The sequence below is a fragment of the Cuculus canorus genome, chromosome 8, assembly GCF_017976375.1.
Source record: "Cuculus canorus isolate bCucCan1 chromosome 8, bCucCan1.pri, whole genome shotgun sequence".
NCBI classification, from domain to species: Eukaryota; Metazoa; Chordata; class Aves; order Cuculiformes; family Cuculidae; genus Cuculus; species Cuculus canorus.
Genome location: NC_071408.1, coordinates 10,687,484 through 10,699,273, shown reverse-complemented (window position 1 = coordinate 10,699,273; position 11,790 = coordinate 10,687,484). Strand labels below are relative to the sequence as shown.

At 47.3% G+C, this 11,790-nt stretch overlaps 1 long non-coding RNA gene across 1 annotated transcript; it reads right to left on the bottom strand.

Moving 5' to 3' along the window:
• Nucleotides 1-604: 604 nt before the first annotated feature.
• Nucleotides 605-11,251, bottom strand: LOC128852931 (uncharacterized). The gene is made up of 3 exons (XR_008451076.1): nucleotides 10,838-11,251; nucleotides 5,478-5,867; nucleotides 605-5,311 (listed from the first exon to the last, which is right to left on the bottom strand). It is a non-coding gene; the product is annotated as an uncharacterized LOC128852931 (long non-coding RNA).
• Between the last annotated feature and the right edge of the window lie 539 nt (nucleotides 11,252-11,790).

Sequence of the window (11,790 nt, the reverse complement as noted above, 5' to 3'; positions counted from 1 at the left end):
GTACATTCCTAACATTGAGATTAGCTAATCCATGTGCATTTGCTTCTATAGGAAATTCTTCACCATCCTACTCAGTAAGTGCCTTCATCCAAGTAATTGTGAATTTCTGTCATATAGTAATGTGAGGTGGTTGGTATCATTGGTTTGGGTTAAAAAACAACATGATAGAAATGTCCTTTTTCACTGGAGTTTCCACCAGTGCCATCACCCCTTGAACTGTGCTACTGACAAAAACGTGGTTCTCAGCATCCATAAGGCACAATAGAAGAAAGGTAATAAAACATTCAGTCCAGAGGTGTGATAGGATACTCCCTCCTCCTACTTCACAGGGATGAAAGGGATCTGTGGACAAACATGCACACAAACTCTGTAAGCACCAGCAGGGTGGCTTCAACCAACAGATTCTAGATTACACGGATTATGCACCACTTTAATTTGCTTTTTAGTGGTGCCCTGATATATGCACCACTAAATGGTCTTTCCAGCTTGCCAGAAATCAGTCCCAACAGAATCCCCTTATACCACAAATACAATTATATCATTCTTTATTTGCCAATGTATTACATGAATACTGTCTGTTCTGACTGCTGTCTAAGGTCACAAATTAAGAGAACAAGAAGTTCAATGCTAGCTTAAAGTAGACTGAATTAGCTTATTCTCATCTTAATTTTTTTATTAGTTTAAATTACTAGCTTAATTTATTTTGCTCTAGGAAAGACTATGAAACATATGAAGTTGTGTATCTTTTCTTTCTTGGAGCTAAAACTATATGGTAACTGTAGGTCTTCTACAAGTGCTCCTAAATATTTGATTTGTGTTTTGATTTACAATCCTTAAAAAAACAATCTTAGAAGATTATGATCTTTTTTTTTTTTCTGTGAAAGATCATGGTCTTCATCCAGTTCGCAGAGGAAAGACACATGCTCCCCAAGCAGAGCCCTTTACATCCCAGTATTCCTTACGCAAACAAAATTGCCAACTCTTGTAGTGCTAATGCTAGTCCTTGCAATGGACGCCCTCCATATGTGCTAGAGAAAAAGCAGTGAATCACAGAGGAGAACACAGGCTAAAGCAAATCAGCCCTTTCATGTTAAATGCTACCAGATACAGCATTTCAATTAGCTGATATTGATACTACAGGTTTGTAAGTTGGTGGTTGCACGTGCAATACATAACAGCAAATTACTGCAATTGCCAACTGTTGAATGAGTGCTTCTGATTCATTAACTACTCTTTGATCTAAAAATGATATTTTCCTGTTAGCAGTTAAGTACCATAAATGTACATTAATTTAAATGACAATGGAGATAATCTTACATAACACAAGAAAAAATAAAGAAAGGGAAAAGGCACAGCAGTGAGTAACCATGTATCCAGTGTCAGTCTTCCCATTATGCTCTTTCCTTTTCTTGCTTTCTCACTGTAAAAATTGCAGTGGTTTTTACTGCTAAGGAGAATTTGACACTACAATTTCTCAGGCCCTTGAGATCTCCCAGATACTGAGACTTCTCACCAGAGTTTCAGTATTCTCTCCTTTCCTTGTTTCTTTGACCTCAAAATACATTGTAGGCACTGGAACTTTGTGAATAGATGTGCAGAAGATTTATATCTAAGAGTTAGATGACCTCAGATGGTGTTCAAAACCTGATTCTCATTTTTGCTAAGATCGTGTTGCATCATGATAGAGTGAAGGAGCACGAGCAGACATCAGGTTCTTGTAATTGTATAATCACCAGTTTTTTCCTTTGGCTCAAAGAGCAATGGTGATGTGAGGAACACCAGGAGAGCAACAAGAGTCAGATATTAGCAGAGGTAATCAATATTAAACAAAGCTAACTAGTACGTCAACTGTATGCTCTTTAATTTCTCTGTCGTTACTGTGCTCAGATGTCCCACTGGCACCATGCCATGTGATAGTACATGTACTAAGACATCATCTTTACCAAAAGTAGATATGCTCTGTTTAGCAATATAAAATACGTTTTAATATATCAGCACATAGAAAGCGACAGTCTATTTTCCTTTCTGGATTTAAAAATACATGCCATCACTAAGCTTGCAGCTGACCATATTATCTAGTGTAGACAGCTGAGAATGTGAGAAAGATCACTAAAATCATTTCACAAAAATTTCTCCTTCTCTTGAAAGGAAGGTTAGTCCATACCAAAAAGCAGAGTCTATTAAAAGATGCTCAATAAGATACATTGCATATTCTCCAAATGTCTGTCACAGATGGCTTTCTGTCTGTAATTATGATTTGAAAAAATACTCATTTATGTTCCATAGAACACAGAAAATATACAGAAAGAAATAATGCCAGCCACTAGAAAGGAACAGGCTCTACTAAGTAAATTACAAAGCTGTAAGAAGAGTTCCTATTACTCAAGGTTAAAACTCCCCTAACATCCAGAGAAGAGGGCTGAATGATATGCAACATGTCAACATGTCCTTATATAGGGACTGCTGGATTGGAAGGGCTGTCAGACAAGGGGAAAGGAACTGGACCAAGAGATTAGTGGGTAAAAATGTTTACTACTGTGGCTTATGACTCACATGCATAGAAAGCCCATAAAGAATCACTAATCACAGCCTAACACCGCACCCCTAGTGACTGCATAACCCATACCATCAACTCTGAGTAACAACAGCACCCTGAGCTGCCAGTTCAAAGAATTCACTAAGCCTTTCCCAGGATTACATACTGCTCTTACAAACACCAGTTTTCTGGGTTCTGTGCAAATGTAACGAGTGGCAAAGCAAGATGTGTTCTCACGAACATGCCCGAATAGAGACAGGGGGGACGCTCTTCTTGACCAGTGACACCCATTCCAGCTGCTCTGAAAATGCTCTGTAGAGGTAGTGCATTCTGCAGCAGAGCTAAGGAAGCTCAACACTTTTTAAGATTTAATTCCACACAGTCTTGTGAAAAATTCCCATTGTCTCAGAGGACTCTGCAGACTGCAACAGAAAGTTTAGCCTCTGATAGTCTCAAGACATTCAATAGTTATTGCAACCTTTTGTACAGGCCACTTCTCAGTGCCCTAAATAATATCTCATCATATGCAGCCGCACAAACCAAATGGAAGACACCATCAGGTGAGAAAAAAAAAATCTCAGCAACATCTTTTCACTGTAATAGAGTTCTGATTATCATGACACTCCACCTTATATTCAGTCACTGAAAAAATAATTATCGAAGCACTGTCCTCCATGGGTTTTTTATGAAGGAGTAGCTAAAGCCTGAAATAGGACGTTCTGCCTTCACATGTCTAGGGCTTCCTGTCTGTAACAAGGCAAGTCAGCACTGCTCAGTCAAAGCCTGCTCTGTATCTCAAGAACATAGTTACAGTTTTTCTCTGAAAATAAGCAATCTGCTTGCACCTGTACATATTTCTGGACAAATGGACCAGTGCAGGACTTACCTGCCAATCCTTTTTTACCTTCTCAAAAAGTAGAGATTTGGTGTTTTGGAATAAGTGAATAAAACTGGCTCCTTGGGTTTTTTTTAAAAAATGGGGTTTTAATTGAAAAATGAGAGTTTGTCAAGCTGCTACTGAAGTTGAATCATACAAGGATTACAGAACTGACACCAACATCTGCAAAAACAAGAGTAGTTTTACTGCGTTTATTGAACATTCTTATATAGCTCACTCCCTATAAAATATGTTACTTGGCTGGGAAACCAGCATATCTTCAGGTTTTGACTTTTTAGTATGTACAGGTTTTCTTATATCATTTGTTGTTATAACCAGAACTGCTAAACTGCATAAACTATCAACTCCAGCTGTAAGAACAAAATAAGTACTTGTCATTCCATAGTCCACCTATACTCCCTTATCTAGATGGCTTCTCAATCTTCTCATTATCCAAACTCAGCTGCAATACTTATCCTGAATACCTTTTTTTAAAAAAAATAGATTCCAATAACACAGTCTGTAAGTTATAGATTTTAAGTTAGTTGAGGGCCCATGTCTCTACGGCTGTTAAAAATGAGATATTTGCACTAAACTTAGGAGCAGGATTTCCAAAGAGCAGCTGCGGGGCTGTAGCATCAGTGAGCCAGGTCTCTTCTTCCATTGTGGTACATCAGGATTTATATCAGTGATGTCACTGAGTACTTTGAGGCAAAATCCATGATTACATCAGGCAATCTGCCCAGTCAATTATCAGTGAAGATCTGAAAGTCAAGTAAACTTAGATTATAATGTTGGTTTAGCTGCCAATTTCTTTGATTTTTCTAGAGGTTGGTGATAAGGAAATAACTTTATGGAATGTGAGCTCCAGTGGATGGAGTATTTATATGAATTATGAGCTAGACTGATAATGTATACATCAAACAAATCACAACAGTCCTAGAAAAGAAAATAAGTTTCCAGATTAGGTACAATATTTGCACACATTTTTAGATCCTTCAAAGCACCACACAGAACATTACACGAATTTATAAATAAAATTAAATGCTTGAAACCAATTTGATGCAGTTACTCAATCCTAAGGAGAATTATTTAGAGCTATTCACAGCTGCTGAACAATACGCTTTTCACAAATTCATAGGTGGAGCCAGTATCTTGCTGTCTGTAAAACTGCCCTACATCGCCCTTGTTTTCAGCTCCTTAGGACTACACCATCTTTAATAAATTAAGCTCTTATTTTCCAGACTCTTCTTTGCTTCGGGGTAAATACTTTGCAAGTTTCTTTATATGTAGATATGGCTATGAAGAAAAAATTTTGTTGTGTTGACATTAGTAGTTGCAATGAATATAAACAATGCTTGTGCCCCCTGCTCTGGAGCAGCAATGTGTTTGGCAGGAAGATAGTGTGTAATTTCTGTGTTGGGAGTGCGACTTTTGCCAAATAAGTGAGAATGTATCCTAACTTGGCCAAGTCATAGACTGTAACAAACCACGCTATGCATGTACCGCTATACCCTGCTATACCTGCTGAAAACATGCAGCTAAATTCTCTGATGACTGCATTTCAGTAGAAACGCACAGATTCAGGGTAAAGCATGACTTTATCCACAATTTTTCTTCTGATTTTTCTTCTGGATGGTTCTGGGGTCTTCCCAGTCTGTCTGGGTCTGGAGCTGGTGACAAGAAGCCTTTTCTCCAGTGCTGTCTGCAGTCCCTGCTGGCCTTAGAGCTTGTGGGAGAGGAAAGTGTCTGATTTACACACAGAACCAGCAAGGGTTGGACTTCAGTGGGAGAGAACAGAGGGAAGACGTCTACTGAGGCAGGGAACCAATTCTCAGCATGGAGGAGGAATAAAGGGACATCTGATCAGCAGCTGTGTCCCCTGAGAACCATCATGTCTGGAAAGGCAGAAGAAAAAAAATGAGTAAAGAGGTGATCACTGGCCTAGAACAGGCAGTTGGAGAGAAACCAGAAAGGGTCACCTTGAGGCCACCACTTGAGAAAAAGGTCAAAACCCATGTGGGCAACTAGAAAAGATTAAACAAAAAGTTTGGGGACACCGACCTGAGCGAGGCAGCCCAGCAGCAATGCTTCATTTCTATCAAAACTCCTGAACCTGAGCCCCTCAGATCATGCTCTGGGCTTTTGGAGGTACCTGGCTGTGGTGACACTGATCCAGTGGGGTCAAGACTGAGAAGTCTGGGGCAGGGAAACCAGAAATGCTTCATCACAGGTTTTACTGTTGCCCAGAGAAGTCATGGATGCCCCATCCTGGAGGTGTCCAAGACCAGGTTGCATGGGGCTTTGATCTTTAAGGTCTCTTCCAACGCAAACCATTCTATGCTTCTGTGATTCTCCAGTTAGGAATGAGACTCAGGCTGAAGGCTTGAGAAGGAGGTCTGAAGGGTTAAGAGCATGTCTTCTTGAGCCATACCATGAGATTGTCCTGAAAACCTGCATCAGAAGAAATAAGTAAAGGAGATTGGTCGAGGGAGGGGCGGTGAGGAGATAAAATACGCAACTGTACGTTTTAAAGCGGTATCAGAAAGACAAACTGCGGTTGCACTCTCACTGATTTCTGCCCCACCCCGACCGGGGGGTCCTTGCAGGCATCCCCGCGGAGCACAGCTGCGTTAGACACTCCCAGCCCCAAATGCACCGGGGGAGCAACCGAGCAGGAAAGCTTCGCTGGCTTTGCCGGCAGAGCAAACGAAGCCTCCTGGTGCCGGTGCCGCGGGAGCAGCCGGCAAACGCCTCCCTCGAGCCCGCTGACCCCCTTCCCTCCGGGGCCGAGGCCATCGCCGCCCCCCGGCGCCTTCGCTGAACGCAGCGGCGCGGTCGCCCCGGGGCTGGCAGCCGCCCGGTGGCCCGGAGCCTGGGAGGGGTAAGCGCCTCTTTTGGTGAAGGAGCTCTTGGAAAGCAGTAAACCGTGTCCAGTGCTTTGTGATAGCTGCGTGAGGCGTTTTACCAGTCAAATTCGGAGAGGTGAAATTTGAAAATGGAAGAGGAAATAGTGAGGGAAAAAGAAAAGGGAAAGCGTCCAAAGTGCGTGTTCCACTATGTCCCCGGACGCTTTTGCCCTGGCAGGCCCGCCCGGGCTGCCAGCCTGACCGTCCTGCCTGACACCGTCCTGCCTGACACCCTACTGCCACCGTCCCTCCTGCCACCGTCCCTCTCGCCACCGCCCCTCCTGCCACGGTCCCGTCCCTCCTGCAACGGTCCTCGGGCCCCGCCGCGGGCTGAGCTGCGCACGGTGCCTCCGAGGGGTCGAAGCCGCGTTCGGACGAGCGCTGGAGACACGCCGCGTTCACTTCTATAACTGATCCCCCTCTATTTATTCGCCTTGTGAGTAGCAGGCTACCGTTTCTTTACAAACGCTTTTAATCACCAATCACCAACAAGCCGAACTCGTTTAAGCCGTTGTGAGAGGGTGAGATCAAACTCGCTTGCAATGAGACCTCGAAGAGCGAGGAGCTGCTGCCGCGCCCTGGGTCCGGCTCTGTGCGGAGGTGCCGGGAGGCTCTGCAGGCAGCCGAGCGAGTAGGAGGCCGTGCCTTTCGGAGCCAGCTTGTGTGTTGTCTCCGAGACTTTGTTAAAATCATTTATACTGGGGAGTAAGAGCCAGCGACCCACCTTCTGTGCTTCACCGTGACTGTATAGGAGTCAAGGACAAACTAAGGCCAGGGAAGGTCGCTGACAGCATTTCCAGTTAGCGTTATCTCTTGGAAATAGCGTGGAGACCACCGCAGAGAAGTTATTTAATTGACCGTCGTTTCATAGAAGTTCTGTTACCTTTGGCAAGTCCATCACGCCTAAGAAAAGAATCCGCACGACAGAAAGTCTGTTCCCAGCAAACTTTCGTTTTGATTAAAAAAAATAACCAAAACCAACCAAGACGATAGGAACTAGATGGGTTTTGTCTCCCAAGCAGTTCTGCTTTTCAGCACTGTGTTTAAAGCTTCAGGAATTACATTTTGTAGTGTGATAGAGTAGTGACAAAAGGTGTGGGATTCTGTGGAGGGTGGGTGATTTTCATGAAGCATCAGAATCTGGTACTCCAGCTACTGAGAAATAACAGTTTGTGTTTTGCACATCCAAGAAACAGGTCTCCAGTGAGAAGGTTTGTTGCTTTCGGTGGAGACAAGATCAAGGCCAACAGCACACCAGCCAAGCTCTTGTGACTCCTCCAGCTGAAGCCTTAATCTTCACCGGGTGCGGTAAACACGGGTGACCCCACGGTGTAGTTAATGTAGAGAGCACTCTTCCAGGCGGTGGAAAGAGCACTGAAGGGCGGTGGTAGATAACTGGAACAAGCAGGGCTTGGTCCTGGCTCCGTGTGGAGCTTTTGCTCTTCGAAGTTTTTTGCTGTCCGGGTGGAGGCAAAGATATGCGCCTTTTTTTTTTTTTTTTTTTTTTTGAAATCCCCTTTGGTACTTCTCAAAGGAGAATTGTCCGGAGGTGAGGCTTTGGGGAAACAAAGTTTCTAAATGATCGGGAGATTTTTACAGGCTACACTGAGTGCCTGGGATCCTCTCGTCCTCCCTTCTGCTCCTGGGGCTGTGCTGAACCCTCAGATGAGCTATTTTCGGAGCTCGGGTATGCAGAATATTTTTGCAGTTGCACACAAAATAAAGAAGTTTAGGAACAAAAGCCTGCTCTGGACAGTCAAACTGGAATGAGTCGGAAGGAGACATTTAGGAAGTGGTTTCTTGGACACTAATTAGGACCATTTGCTTGGGGTTGCCATTATTTTCCTTTTAGTCTGGAGGGCACAATAGATCAAATGATTTATATATCATTAACAATTCCTGTTAACCGTAAGCAGGGTCGGGCTTTTCCATACTGTTTACTGAGTAGTGTTTTATTGTTTTATTTCTTCTGCAGTCTCCACATGAACAAGTTAACGTGGAAGACCACTCCAAAAAGATGCATTTCAACTCATTTTTTTATTGTATGAGTATTAATGTCTCTCATTCTGCGAGAGTGACTGCGAAACCGAAGCCCATTAGCTCTTCGTGGCTTCCACTGCTGTAATACCGGCATTTGTTGTACCTCATCCCGGCTCCTAGTGAATGCATTTTAATTGTAATAAGACACAAGCTGAACCAGATGTGCACGTGTGTCTTAGACTCCACGTTATTGATCTCCCTTTACCTTTCTTTTGTGCTACAAGTAACGGATTGCAGTCTCATAACAGAATTGATTTCACTTTATAAGAAACTAAGAAAACGAGCATATGCCGTCATTAAAACCACACGATTCTCTCTAACGTTACTTTGGCCACGTCCAGGAATTGCGGATGATTTCGCCTGTTGGGAGGGAGGGGCAGAGAGGGAGGGCCTTGTGTTGTGCTGTGTTGTGCGGGGTGTTGCGGTGTCGTGTAGGGTGTTGCAGTGCTGTGCTGGGTGTTGCGGTACTGCGATGAGTGTTGCGGTGCTCTGCAGGGTGTCTCGATGTTGTGCGGGGTGGTGTTGCGGTGCTGTGCAGGGTGTTTCAGTGCTCTGCGGGGTGTTGCGGTGCTGTGCGGGATGTTGTGATGCTGTGCTGGGTGTAGCGGTGCTGTGCGGGGTGTTGTTGCTGTGCTGTGCGGGTCGTTGCGGTACTGTGAGCCCCACTGGAGCCGGCAGGGGTGGATGCCCGGGGATGAACCCGTTCTCTACGGCCGCTCCGGCGGATTCTCTGACGCCCTTGTAGGCAGGAGCCCGGCGGTGCGGCAGCAGCGCGGCCCCGCATCCTCCCGAGGGGACGCAGGGGATGCCGCGGGTCTCCGGCCCCGGAGCTGCTCATGCCGCCCTGGGGCAGGGTCCGAGGGGGCTCCCCGACACACTCATTACCGGATTAAATCGCTGGCACTGAAATGGGGGATGGGAGAGAGAAAGGCTCGACGGAATCGCGTGGGTTCCTGAATAATTTAAATTCTCTGTATTTGATTGAACACCGGGCTGTTTGGTGTCCAAGTTTGTAAAAGCCTTTGAAAGACAAAAAAAAATCTGTTTGCAAACATAATGTGAAGTGTAAAGCACACTGCAGATATTCACGAGCACCCAGGAGGTTACTGAGCACTCCCGTACTTTAGAGGCAGCCTTGCCAAGAGCGCCTTCATCTTTGTTTCATTAGCACGAAAGTCCTCCTTTATTTCCTGCTAAAGTTATTGATATCCGGGCGATTGTATTTATTGCCTCTCGCGACTTCTCCCACGGATCTTCATTAAGATTGAATGGCACTTGGATAACGTGTCCTCTCCTAGTGCCAATGAGTTGCTGCGCCCAGAAAATCATAAATGAAGCCCGAGACCAGCGAGGGACTCTGAGATGAAGCTGCTCCTCTCTCCCCACGGAGCGCTCTGCCGGGGGGGACCTGGGCACATCTTGGTGCTACACAGCAGCTCCGAGATGGACTTTGGGTGCAAGGTTGTGGGGTTACCCGGAGGGTCTGTAGTAAGTGGAAAGGCGGCGTTTTTTCCATTTGTGTATTGTCAAATAAAGCAGACAGTTCTATTAGACGGGAAACTATTGTCAGTTGCTCGGTGTCCCATTTTGATCCTTCCTCAGCTTTAGTTGAACGAAATGGCTTGAAACCTATCCCAAAAAGATGCTGGTACAGGCGTCCAGATGCTAAGATTTAGATCATTTGAACGTCAGCGCAGCCTCCTGGTAACAAAAAAACGTCCAAATGGATTTCGTTTGTGTGTTAACGTTCGTCAGATGGGAGAGTAGCACAGTTTAGAGCAAAATTCTGTTTTCATCAATTTAGGAGCTGGGTCCACAAGAACGTCTCTTCTGGCAAGTCAAGAATTCTGGTTGAAGCTACATTGAATAGGCTGAGCCCAAATATCTGAGATGACTTGGAAGAGCCGTGATTTAACGTATTAGGCTATTACTGCTGTTTATACAGTTTCGTGTGGGCATGCAGATAGATGGGGGGGGGGGGGGTGTCATTGCGGGAGGAGGCGGCCAAAAACGCACCCTAAGGCTGCGCTCCCCAAAGCCGCGGGCCGAGCCCGGCCCCACGGCCAGGCTCTGCCGCTGGGTCCCTGCGCAGGAACCCCGCACCGGTCGCTGAAGGGCCACTAGGCTGTGGGATCGGTGGGGAATTCGTCACGCAGGGGCCGATTATGCTGTCGCCGAGGCCAGTATTAATGAAATAAAGCATAACATCAGTTAGGAGCGACGCAGCAGGTGGCTTATTATAAGACTTGCATATTCCTCTGCGTCCTGCTCCCATTAGAGAGCCGGTAATTGCCGGGGGGGATAATTTCGGCGCTTTAAAGGGAGCAGCGGGGAAGCTGCGCGGTCCCACCGGGCCGGGGCTGGGACCGGGTCAGCCCGGCGGGGCTCCTCCAGGGCCCGGCAAGGCCTCGGCACCTTCCCTCGGAGCCTCAGCAACAACAGCCGCGGCGGTTATAATAACTCTTATTATTGTACCTTGGCGCAGATGGCGGCCGCTCTGGCAGGGACATCAGGAGGAGAGCAAGTCCCGTGCGGGCACCTCTCCCCGCGGGGTCAGTCGCTTCGCAGCGCGGACGCAGCCTCACCGCGCCCGAGGGCTGCTCCCGCTGTAGCCCGGGGTGGCTCTAAGCTCCTGGATAAGCCATTTAATGAAAACCTCGCTTTAAAAGTTCTCGCCGTCCTGCCCGAGGGAGCGAGAGGGACTCGCGCGGCCCCAGAGCTCCTCTGCCCCAAACCCGCCCCTCCTGCAGGGACACACCGCGGCTTTTAAGTCTCGGCCGGCGGCTCCCCCTCCCGTGCCCTGCCCGACACCTCCAGGTGAGCCTCTCCACAGGGCCGGGCTCGCCCTGCCCAGTGCTGCCTGCGGAGCCCGGGCCGGGCCGAGCGGCTCCCGGCGGTGCCGCGCTCCCCCGCCGCCGGCGGCAGAGCCGGGGCAGAGCCGGGGCAGAGCAGGGCAGAACCGGGCCGGGCCGCCCCTGCCCCGGGGCGCACGGCAGGACTCCGCCTCGGCGCGGAGCGGAGCCCTGCCTCCTCCTGCGCTCCCCGGCCAACTCCGAGAATGGTCATTAGCGTCCCTCGCTTCCCTTTTAATTTTTTTTAATAGGTTACCACGTACATCTAAGGGTCTCTCGGCTTAGGGGCAAGAGCTGAAATTGTCACCGGAGTTAAGAGGAACAGACAAACAAGGCCAAAGCGAGAAATCGTCTCATATTGCTGCTCCAGCACCGTCTCCCCCGCCCCGGGGTCCTCGCCGTGAGCCCCTCCTGTGGGAGCCGCTGGGCAGCAGCCCCCCGGCCGGAGCCGAGCATCCCCCGGGAGGAAGGCGGGCTGCGAGGGGGAGACGTGGCTCCCGACCCTATATCTCTCTATTGTTTTGAGCCGGTGGATCAATTGTCATTAGTACTGTCACCTAAGAAGCAATGATTCCG